The sequence below is a fragment of the Oryx dammah genome, unplaced genomic scaffold, assembly GCF_014754425.2.
Source record: "Oryx dammah isolate SB20612 unplaced genomic scaffold, SCBI_Odam_1.1 HiC_scaffold_1, whole genome shotgun sequence".
NCBI lineage: Eukaryota > Metazoa > Chordata > Mammalia > Artiodactyla > Bovidae > Oryx > Oryx dammah.
The window spans coordinates 92,807,156-92,818,694 of record NW_024070185.1 but is presented as its reverse complement, the minus strand read 5'-3'; positions in this window follow the sequence as shown (position 1 = coordinate 92,818,694).

The window sequence follows — 11,539 nt, the reverse complement described above, 5'->3', positions numbered from 1 at the left end:
ATCCAACCAGTCCATTCTAAAGGAGATCAGCCCTGGGATTTCTTTGGAAGGAATGATGCTAAAGCTGAAACTCCAGTACTTTGGCCACCTCATGCGAAGTGTTGACTCATTGGAAAAGACTGATGCTGGGAGGGATTGGGGGCAGTAGGAGAAGGGGACGACAGAGGATGAGATGACTGGATGGCATCACCGACTTGATGGACGTGAGTCTGAGTGAACTCCGGGAGTTGGTGATGGACAGGGAGGCCTGGCGTGCTGCGATTCATGGGGTCGCAAAGAGTGGGACATGACTGAGCGACTGAACGGAACTGATGCTGACTGAATCACTTTTCCAGAAACTGGTGTTCACAGGTGAACAAAACACAAAGTCTGTGTGTCCTTGGAACTTCCAGGTTAGGGGAGGCAGACAAATGAAGGAAAAATATATCAGGGATTAAAACAAGGAAGAACAGAATAGAATAGGGAGACTAGAGAGTGCTGGAGGGAGGTAGCAGAGACTGCTGGCTATTTCCCAATAGTCATTCTTCTCCCAAACCCCCTTAAAAAATACCAGTAGAACCCAGGCATCTTGGTACAAACATGTGACTGAGTCCTAGCTAGTGGGATATTTTAGCACATTTATGACCATCTGTAAGCTATCTTAAAATAATGTAGGAGGGGTTGTTTCACTCTTTGTCTTTTTCTTATTTCTGCTTGCTGGAATGTGGAAATAATGAGTTCTTGGACTTTGAGGTAGAAGCCAGGTGCTGGAGATGGCAGAACAACAAAAGAAGCAGCCTAGGTTCTGACACCATGGAATACTAGGAGCCCTGGCCTGACTGTCTCTGGACTTATTTTAGGAGAGAATTCATCTTCTAGTTTAAGCTACTTCTGTGTGGGATATACCTATGATCTTAATCACAGAAAAGTGATTGTTTCTTTTATTTCTTTTTCATTTGTTTCTCTTCTTTACTTTTTACTTATTAATCACCAAATTCTTTGCCCAAACTCAAAATGGTTGAACCTGTTAATCAGCTTTTCAGCTTCCCCTTCTAGAGTTGTCTTTAAGGAGTCTTTTGGTCTCTTGGTCCAGTGTGGACTAAATGTTCTCTAAAGTGGCCCTGTAGTAATTCTTGGATCTCCTTTCACTCATCTCCTGGGAAATCTCATTTGCCTTCAAGAGGATATCCTTTTTCCAGGATCTTATATGTTTTTTTTCCCTCTTAATTTTAGGAGAGGGTATAACCTCAGATATGCAGATGATACTACCCTTATGGCAGAAAGTGAAGAGGAACTAAAAAGCCTCTTGATGAAAGTGAAAGTGGAGAGTCAAAAAGTTGGCTTATAGCTCAACATTCAGAAAACTAAGATCATGGCATTGGTCCCATCACTTCATGGAAAATAGATGGGGAAACAGTGGAAACAGTGTTAGACTTTATTTTTTTGGGCTCCAAAATCACTGCAGATGGTGACTGCAGCCATGAAATTAAAAGACGCTTACTCCTTGGAAGGAAAGTTATGACCAACCTAGATAGCATATTGAAAAGCAGAGACATTACTTTGCCAACAAAGGTCTATCTAGTCAAGGCTATGGTTTTTCCAGTGGTCATGTATGGATGTGAGTGTTGGACTGTGAAGAAAGCTGAGTGCTGAAGAATTGATGCTTTTGAACTGTGGTGTTGGAGAAGACTCTTGAGAGTCCCTTGGACTGCAGGGAGATCCAGCAGTCCATTCTGAAGGAGATCAGCCCTGGGATTTCTTTGGAAGGAATGATGCTAAAGCTGAAACTCCAGTACTTTGGCCACCTCATGCAAAGAGTTGACTCATTGGAAAAGACTCTGATGCTGGGAGGGATTGGGGGCAGGAGAAGAAGGGGACGACAGAGGATGAGATGGTTGGATGGCATCGCTAACTCGATGGACGTGAGTCTGAGTGAACTCTGGGAGTTGGTGCTGGACTGGGAGGCCTGGCGTGCTGCAATTCATGGGGTTGCAAAGAGTTGGACATGACTGAGTAACTGAATTGAACTGAACTGAGAGTATCATCATTAACTGCATCTAAATGAGAGCAAGATAGAGGAAATCTCCAATATTTCTAAGTGGAAAATGCTTACAAGATAGGAGTAAAATTTATGGCTACAACTTAGAATTAGATAAACATTGTTAAATACTGTTAGGGGCCTAAGACAGTCTCCTGTTTAGTTTCTCACAGATTTAAATTATCCTCAAAGTGTTATAGTTAAACTTTTATCTAAATGGTAAGATTTTGAGAGATAATTTCCTCAGGTTCATTGCTGCCAAATGCTAAGTGGCCCAGCCAGTACCGCTTTTAATTATTGCTCATCTGGTTCAGTGAGTGTGAAAGTGCATTTTTTACACTGTACATAACAAATAGTTATCGGTTAAAGGGTAGAGGAAATTATATGAGGTGGGTAAAGGCAACAGTCCACTTGATGATGTCTCTACTTGGTTTTGTCCAAAGGTCAGGCTCATCACATCTGCAAAAGGAAGTGGGAGAGGTGGATTCAACACTAGCCCAGCTGCATAGGAGGGCAGTAGCTTTACATGTAAACTCCAGATTGCTTGAACTCTGGTGATGTCCCTGGTAAGTACTTTCTTTGTGCTACATTCTGTGGTCACTAGGTGGTGGTATAAACTGGTTTCTTTCTTTAGGCCTTGCATAGTGTGAGCTGTTTTTGTTTCTTTTGAGTTCCTGTAACTTAACTTATGGGTATTTAGAGTGGAGTTCTCTCAGTTCTTTTTTTGTCATATGATATTATGTACTGAAGAGAACACCTTCAGTAAAGATGAATTACTTTAAAAACTTTTATGAGTTGCTTTATTATAAATATAAATAATGGTAACAAAGTAACAAATTTTCATTCAGTGTTTGTTAGCAAATATGGTGTTCATATCGGTGAATATGTATTAAGCACTTGTGTGTTGAGTATTAAATTAAGTGCTTTGGGGAAGGAAGAAGATGGGGTGCCTTTTCTTGAGCTTGTCAATTTCTGGATGTTTCTGTATCAGTCTCTCTGCTGCTAGCATTCTTAGACTAAGCAGCAGGAAAGACTTTGTGAAAAGCTCAAAATTACATATAATGTGAATTTATTTAACATTTCTATTAATAAAGTAAATTGTTTTTATTACTAAAACATGTAAACATGAGTTTAATGTATTATATACATCCCTTTTTAGAAATCCTTAATTAACTTTAAGTTTTGCATTTGAAAGTGAATTCTAGTGCCAATGACCTTTAAAAGCTCTCAATAAAAAAGCAATTATTTCCTAAGATAGGTTTTGCAAGTCGATTGCTTTGAATAATCCTTGGGCCTCACAACTGCAGTTGGGGGAAAAACTGCAGTTGGTAAAGGGGAGGCATTTCTGGACCTTTTGCTACTTGTTTTGGATTCTTATTACAAAATATGGGTGACTTCTTTCCTGTGTATTTGTTAGTCGCTTAGTCGTGTCTGACTTTTTTGTGACCCAATGTACTGTAGCCCACCTGGCTCCTCTGTCCATGGAATTCTCTAGGCAACAATACTGGAGTAGGTTGCCATTTCTTTCTCCAGGGGATCTTTTTGTCGCAAGGATCAAACTCGGGTTCCTGCATTGCAGCTGTCTGAGCTACTATACCTGTTATCTTCAGGCACTAGTGTGCTTAGTTTGTGACACATATTTTTCCCCAAGAAATTCCTCTCAAATGACTATGCATTATCTGACACTCTCCAATATAATTCTGTTCACCTTTGCAAATTGTCATGGACACCTACTAGTTGAGTAATCAACACACTTTTTAATCTGTTTTAGCTTTACTTGACCATCTTTAATTGCTTTTGCAGCATTTTTATAATTTTTTATTTTTAAAATTTATTCTCAACATTGTATTGAGGGCTAAAGCGTTAATGTAAGAGGCTTGTAGGGTATATCCAAACCCAGGGGGCCTGTTGTTTATTTTGCACCTTTTCAAGTCCTTGAGAATACAGTCTAAGATTTTCCCAGGCACACTTTATGATTGAAGCTCAAATGTCCCTCTATCTCTTATGAAAGTTGACAGACTCATAGCTTATGGGAAATCAACACTACTTGGATTAAAATTTTTCCTGAAAAAAATGTAAATTGACTTCTCAAGATAGCTTAATCATATTACTGAAGTTGGCTTCATATTCAAGATGACTTTCATCTTATATAGATGCTGAATATTAAGAAATAGGGTTCCCAGTTTCCCCACTGCCTTGGTGTCTCAGAAACTTCCATTCAGCACACACACACATACACACGCAAAACTAAAAATAGTGAAAAGTCATAACTTTACAGGCTGCTTCAATATAATTCCTGTTTCATAGTGTTTTCCTTTGAATAGTAATCCTGAGCCTGTAAGTGATTTGGAATGGGGTCTGTTGGTAGATTCATATGACTAGAGTCTCATTTGTGATTAGCTTTTCAGTGAGAGCTAGGCCCTCATTTGGTTGGCCCTCTTTCCTATCTAGCTCCCTTTCTTTTAAGCAGATTTTAATGAACATTGATTATCCTCAAATCTTATGTTGTATACCTGTCACTCTTTCTTTCAAAGAATGTTGGTGATACCTATTTCACAGACAAGAGAACATTAGATTCTAATGTACCTTATATTACATGGGAGCTGTTATATTACATCTTTTACTTCTTTCTTTCTTAATTATTCTTTTTCATTTCACCTTGTGAGGTTGATTTTCCATTTTTAGAGTAAAACAAAAACAGCAAACAAGAAGCTCAAAGAAGCCAAGTGACTGCCAAGGGGTAACAGAATGAGTAGTTTAGAGGTGGCTTACCCATTTTAATTGCTCTCTCATAATCCAGTGTTATAGAATATGTAACTTATTCTTTCCCATATTGGTATGATTATTTTATAAAGAATGCTTCAACAAATAACTGTATTGGTCATATACTGTAAGTGGAATTAGTGAGTCAATTTCATATTTTTTTGTTGATTTTTAAATTGATTTATACTCCCACTGGCAGTGAATAGGATTTCCTCTCTCCATATTCTTGACAATTCTTGTTAAGTGTTTAATATTTTTGTATCTTTTGGCTGAGAAATATCTCATTAATTTAATTTACATTTTTCTGATTTCTTGTGAATTAAGCATCTTCTCATAACTTTGTATGTCATGCCATTTTCTTTTCTTTTGGGTCCCTGTTTATATCCTCTGCCCCATTTTCTGTTATGTTGTTTATCTTAGTAATTTGATAACTTAAAGAAAAAAAAAAGTCTGCATACTAATCCTCTTTTGGTGTATTTGTTACTGACATAATCTTCCATTTGTGCTAGTATTTAAATCTTCTTAATGATGCATTTTTGCCATATAGATATTTCTTAATTAGTCATTTCTTATGTTTTAGTACTTTCTTGTGTCTTTTTTGGACTCATATACTTTAGGGAGATAGGAGATAAACTTTTCCTATCCCTGTGTATGAAGACATTTTCCTATAATACTTTACAGTTTTGCTTTGGTGTTTAGGTATTTGATTAGTCTCAGATGTATTTTGCTCACAGTGTGAGATGGAGGTTTAATTTGATTTTCCTTTTTCCTTTTGATATTAGTAGTCTGTTATCAAAGCATAATTTATTAAATACTTCATTCATTCCCTACAGAAATACCATGTTTTTAGGGTATAAACTTCCACGTTGTCCAGGCCATTTTTGAATACCCTATTTCTTTGATGTATTTTTCTTTACTTATACTAAAGCAATGCTATCTGAATTATTGTAGCTTTATCATCCATCTTGACATTCGATACAGTAAATTTATATTTTTTATTCTTACATTGTCTTGGCTATTCTTGATCTTTACTATTCAAGTTGAATTTAGGGTAAACTTCAGAAAATAAAAAAATTCTAAATTTCATTTTAATTGAAATTGCACTAACTTTACAGAGAAATTTGGGATGAATTGACATAGTTACTCTTAAATTTCTTAACATGAACAAAATAAAGCTCCCAATTTGTGGGAGGTGTTCTTATATGTGCTTTAATGAAGAGTAATACTTTTCCTCAAAAATTTCTTATATAGCTTTCATAGATTTATTTGTGAAAACTTTAATTTTGTTGGTATTGTAAGATGCTTTTCAAAGTGTATTTTCTAACCAGTTGTAACTGCTGCACAGAACACTGTTGAACTTTGTATATTGATCATGTACTTAGCAGCCTTGCTAGTTTTAAATTTTAAGATTTTCCTTTCATAGATTTTTTTCTAGTGAGAAAACTGTATTTTCATAAAATAATGAAAATTTTGTTTCTTGTTTTCCAATATTCATACCCTCTTTCCTTCCCTTCTTCCTCCCCTCTCTCCTGCCCTTGCTTCCCACTTCCTTTCAATTTTTCTTTCTTTCCTTCTTTGCTTCCTCCCTTTCTCCTTTCCTTCTCTCTCTCTCTCTCTAACTGGGTAGGATTTCTATGCAATGTTGAGTTTGTTTGGAACTTTAAGGAAACTTGTTAGTTATAAATTTTTAAATAAATATTCTTTATTAGGTTAAAGAAATTTTCTTGTTTTTAGTTTGCTCAGTTTTTAATTTTTAAAAATTTGTAAATGCCCATTAAATTTTATCAAGACTTTTTCTGAGTTTGCTGAAATCATTTGTTTTTATACTTTAGTTGATATTGTGGTGAATTGCAGTAACATATTTTTATAACGTTAAGACTACTTTGGTAGTCTTACCTTCCAGGTATAAATCCTACCTGGATGTTAGATATTATTATTTTGAATGTTGTTAGATTCTGTTTGCTAGTATTTTGTATAGAGTTTTTCTGTCTATGTTTGTAAGTGAGATTGGCTCTTAAGTTTTCCTTTCTCATATTGTCCCTGTTAAGTTTCCATTTCAATGTTATTTTAGGCTTATAGAAATGGCTTAGGGAAATGGGTTGGGCCTGGTTAAAGTTTTAAACTACTGATTTGGCTTTACCTGTTTTAGATTTTTTCATTTCTTCTTTTTATAAATCTTTGAGTTGGATTTTTAGTGTATTAATTTTCAATCTTTCTTATTTTCCAATATATTTATTAAATTATAAAATGTTTTTATCTCACCAATTTTGATAGTCCTATTAAGTAATAAATATGTTGAAATTTTCATCATTTTTTAAACATATAAAAATATGTTTTAAAATTTCCACGTTTAAAAGACATTTTGGGGGTTTCTCTTTTCAATATTGATTCCTAATGTTACATTATGGCTATAGATTGTGGTTTGAATGATATTACTTGTTAGATATTTATTGAGACTTTCTTTCCTAATGCATACATTTTATAAACATTTTTTTGGATTTGAAAACATTCTTTACAGTTTACAAAGTTACACACACAAACATATACATACATGTATGATTGCCATAATTTTTTAAGATGCTTGACTTAACACAATTTCTAATATCTCAGCAATCTTCCTAAGTAGTACCAAGCACCTTAACATGTTTATCTCTTATTTCTAATTCCTCTCATTATATCTCAGGTTTCATTTTTATCTTGTTCTTATGTTGCCCATTTTTGAGCATTCTCTCTCTCTCTTACTATTTCATATAGTGACAGTTTGGATCCACTCACATATTTACTAATTTCTTTGTTTACTGTTACTTTTTCATTTTATTCCTTTCATCCAGAAACAGTTTCTTTCTTTCTAGAGTTGTCTTTATGGAAAAATCTTTTAGTTTTTTTTTTTTTAATTAAAAATGTCTTTATTTTGTCTTTTCTATTGAAAGATGGTTAAATTTAGTATAGAATTCTAGGTTTTTGGTTTTGCTTGAACAATTTGAACATATTATTTCATTGACTTTGGGCCTCTATTTTCACTGATGTCATTAAAAATTTTTTTTCCCACTATGGTTTATTACACAATATTGAATATAATTCCATGTGTTGTAATGTAGGACTTTGTTATTTACTTATTTTATGTATAATAGCTTATATCTGCTAATCCCAAACTCCTAATTTATCCCTCCCCCACTCTCTTTGCTCTTTGGTAACCATAAGTTTATTTTCTATGTGTGTGAATCTATTTCTGTTTTAAACTAAGTTCATTCATATCATATTTTATATTCCACATATAATTCATATGCAAGTCTGTGTGCATTTGTTTCTTATGAAGACACTATTTCCATCGGAAACAGGATAAGTGTGATACATAGACTTTGTCATGTAATTGTTGATTGATTTGCTTCAATAGTTTGTTTCATTTGTTCTTCAGTTTTGAGTTGTACACTTATCTTTCAAAATGCTTTGAAATTGAAACCTTTTGATCAGAAGCATAAGATTTATTTTTAATAGTCCTTCTATCACTAATACCAATAGTGTTCATCGTATCAAGTAATGTCTCATTCTCCATTTTTATATAATATTGTGTATTGCGTGCATGTTTAGTCACTCAGTTGTGTCTGACTCTTTGTGACCCCAAGGACTTCAGCCTGCCAGGCTCCTCTGTCCATGGGGATTCTTCAGGTAAGAATACTGGAGTGGGTTGCCATGTCCTTCTTCAGAGGATCTTCCCAACTAATGGATCCAACCCAGGTCTCCTGCCCTGCAGGCAGACTTTTTACCATCCTGAGCCACCATATTTCAGCATACATATTAAAACTTATATTCTCTAATCGCCTGAATCATTATTATAATACAGCCACTATTATTGTATGTTGTCTTTAACCTATAGTGCCTTCACATTTATAATCATTGTTTGTGTCACATCTGTTATAGGAAAATTAATAGCGTAGAAAAGAAATAGTTTACTCAATTTACAGTGTTTGAATGAACATCAACTTCTTAATTTTTTAGTCAAGTTCTAGACCAAAAAGTTTCTGAGAAATATGAAAGTGAAAGTGAAGTCGCTCAGTCATGTCCGACTGTTTGCAACCCCATGGACTGTAGCCTACCAGGCTCCTCCGTCCATGGGATTTTCCAGGTAAGAGTACTGGAGTGGGGTGACATTTCCTTCTCCAGAGGATCTTCCTGACCCAGGGATTGAACCGGGGTCTCCCATACTGTAGGCAGACGCTTTACCATCTGAACCACCAGGGAAGTCCTGAATGATTATGTAAATTGATTGTTTTAAGAATAGCAGTGTTATTAAATGATTATTGTGTGAATATATAATAGTGGCATCTAAAATTTTGTGGAATTGCAGAATAAATGCTGTAGAAAGAATGAGCTTTCTCTTGTTAAGGTCTGTACAATCTGATATTCTTGGGGAATCAAAATTACTGAAGAGCACATGAAGGAGTATGGCAAACAACACATCACGCCAAAAAGTTTGCTGTTTTCTTTTTTCTTATTACCTTTAACCTAATTCTGGTAAATCTTCTGATGTATTTCTTTTCTTTCTCCTCCCCTTACACCATCCCCCAGGAATAGCAACTGAACTCTAACAAGAGTTCACTGTAGTAAATTAAGTTTCACTGGGACCATTAACATTTATTTTTAATTTCTTTCCTAGGCATTGTAAATAACCTGTTAAAAAGTTTCCTTTTTAGAATAGTGGAACTTTTTCCTAAATTGATTAAGAGAGTTTACAATGACAGTATATTTGATCCAATTTCTGCCTTAGCTTTATTCACTGATACAACATTTAGTCAAGAGCTATATTCCTGAAAGTTTTTGTATAATTTTTTCCCAACACCATACATATTATGGACAATTTCAAACATGAAGTAAAATTGAAATATTTTACACTGAGGATCAAATACTCACCAACTAGACTGTGCCACAAATATTGACTAGATTTGCTTATCTCATGCTGTGTGTCTATTCCTCTCTCTGTCCCTCCATTCAATCCATGTGATTTTTGATGCATTTCAAAATAATTTGTGGGAATCATTACCCTTTCCCCTAAATACTTCAGCATATATATTATTAACTAGAGTTTAAAGTTATATTTGTTCACAGTTTTTTCTTTTAATTTAAAGTTTACATACATTAAATTCACAAATCTTAACATAATATTAATAATTTTAACAAATGCACACCTGTGCCACTCAAATTCCTATTAAAATACAGAACATAAACATAGCCTCAGAAAAGTTCCTTTATGTTCTGACCCAGTTGATTCTTGCTTTATCCACTCACCCACACTGGCAACCACTATTCTGATTTTTAAAATACCGTAGGTTAATTTTGTGTGTTCTAGAACTTCAGTATATACTTTTCTAGAAACAACACTCTAGTTACTGTGCAGAGAATAAATTATAGGAGAACAAAGTAGGATCATGTTTGATGTATTTTCACGAATGGTACATATCACTCAAGGTGCTTGTGGATTACACTTCAGTATTTCTAAATCATTGCTGGTGAAGAAACGCTGGTCTTTTAAAACTTCTGAATTTCTTTACTGTGGTTGTAAGAGTAGAAGCTGTAGTTAGTTTTGAGGGGGAGCTCACTCACTCACCATTTTGGGAAGAATCCTGTTTAGGAGTGCACTTTGAGTTAGGTGTCCATTCATTTTTATTGAGAGAAGTGTGTGTTCTCATGGAAGAAGGAAGTAAATAGACACTATCAATCGTATAGCAGGGCAGGAACTAAATAGGAAAATGGACTTAAGAGGACCCATGTGAAGTTAATGGCTAATAGATACCAAGAGCAATGATATTTCATATTGGTTTATTTTTCTTACTGATCATAGTCCCTTTACATTATTTGTAAGCCTAAGCAAAAGTTTTAAACAGAGTGGTCTTTTGAATATGGATATTTATGAGATTTTATGTCTGTTCTTTTATTGAAGTCAGTATTATATTAGATAAGAATGACTTCAACAGGATATTCCTGGTGATAAGAGTAGTAACAACCATTAAGAGGTATAAAGTACAAATTATAAAATAAACAAGTCATAGGGATGTATACAGTATAAGGAATATAGTCAATAGTTTGTAATAACTGTGTGGTTTATGTCTATTATTTGTGGGCAAAGTATGCTGTTGAGAGCTTAAGCAATACAGAAGCATGAAGATTATCAGAGAGGAATGATGGAAAAAGTTGTTGTTGTTTAGTTGCTAAATTGTGTCCAACTCTTTTGTGACCCCATGGACTATAGCTTGCCAGGCTTCTCTGTCCATGGGACTTCCCAGGCAAGAATCCTGGAGTGGGCAGCTATTTCCTTCTCCAGGAGATCTTTCTGACCCAGGGATCAAACCTATGTCTCCTGCTTTGGCCGGTGGGTTCTTTACCACTGAGCCACCAAATGAAAACCAGAAAGTAGGGAAGTGTAAACATTCCTGGAAGAAAGGGAGAGGAAGAAAGTAGATGGAGGAGGGGAAAGAATAAGAAGTATGAGGAAATAGGGGAAAGAGAGGAGAAAGGGAGAGAGAGAAGAGAAAAGCCATGTGTTTTATATGGGCCCAATTGCCTGAGCTGAAAACAACTAAAAACTCTGCCAACAAGACTGTTCAGAAGGTTTACATGAACATTCTGTGTTTAAAAGAATGGGAGTCTCATCTTTGGACTTGTAAGCTGGTAAGTTTTCTTGACACTAGGTTCTATAACTTCATCTCAGAATACAGAAGACCTGATCTGGTCCCATACTGAGGGTATAATATGCCTCATGTCCTT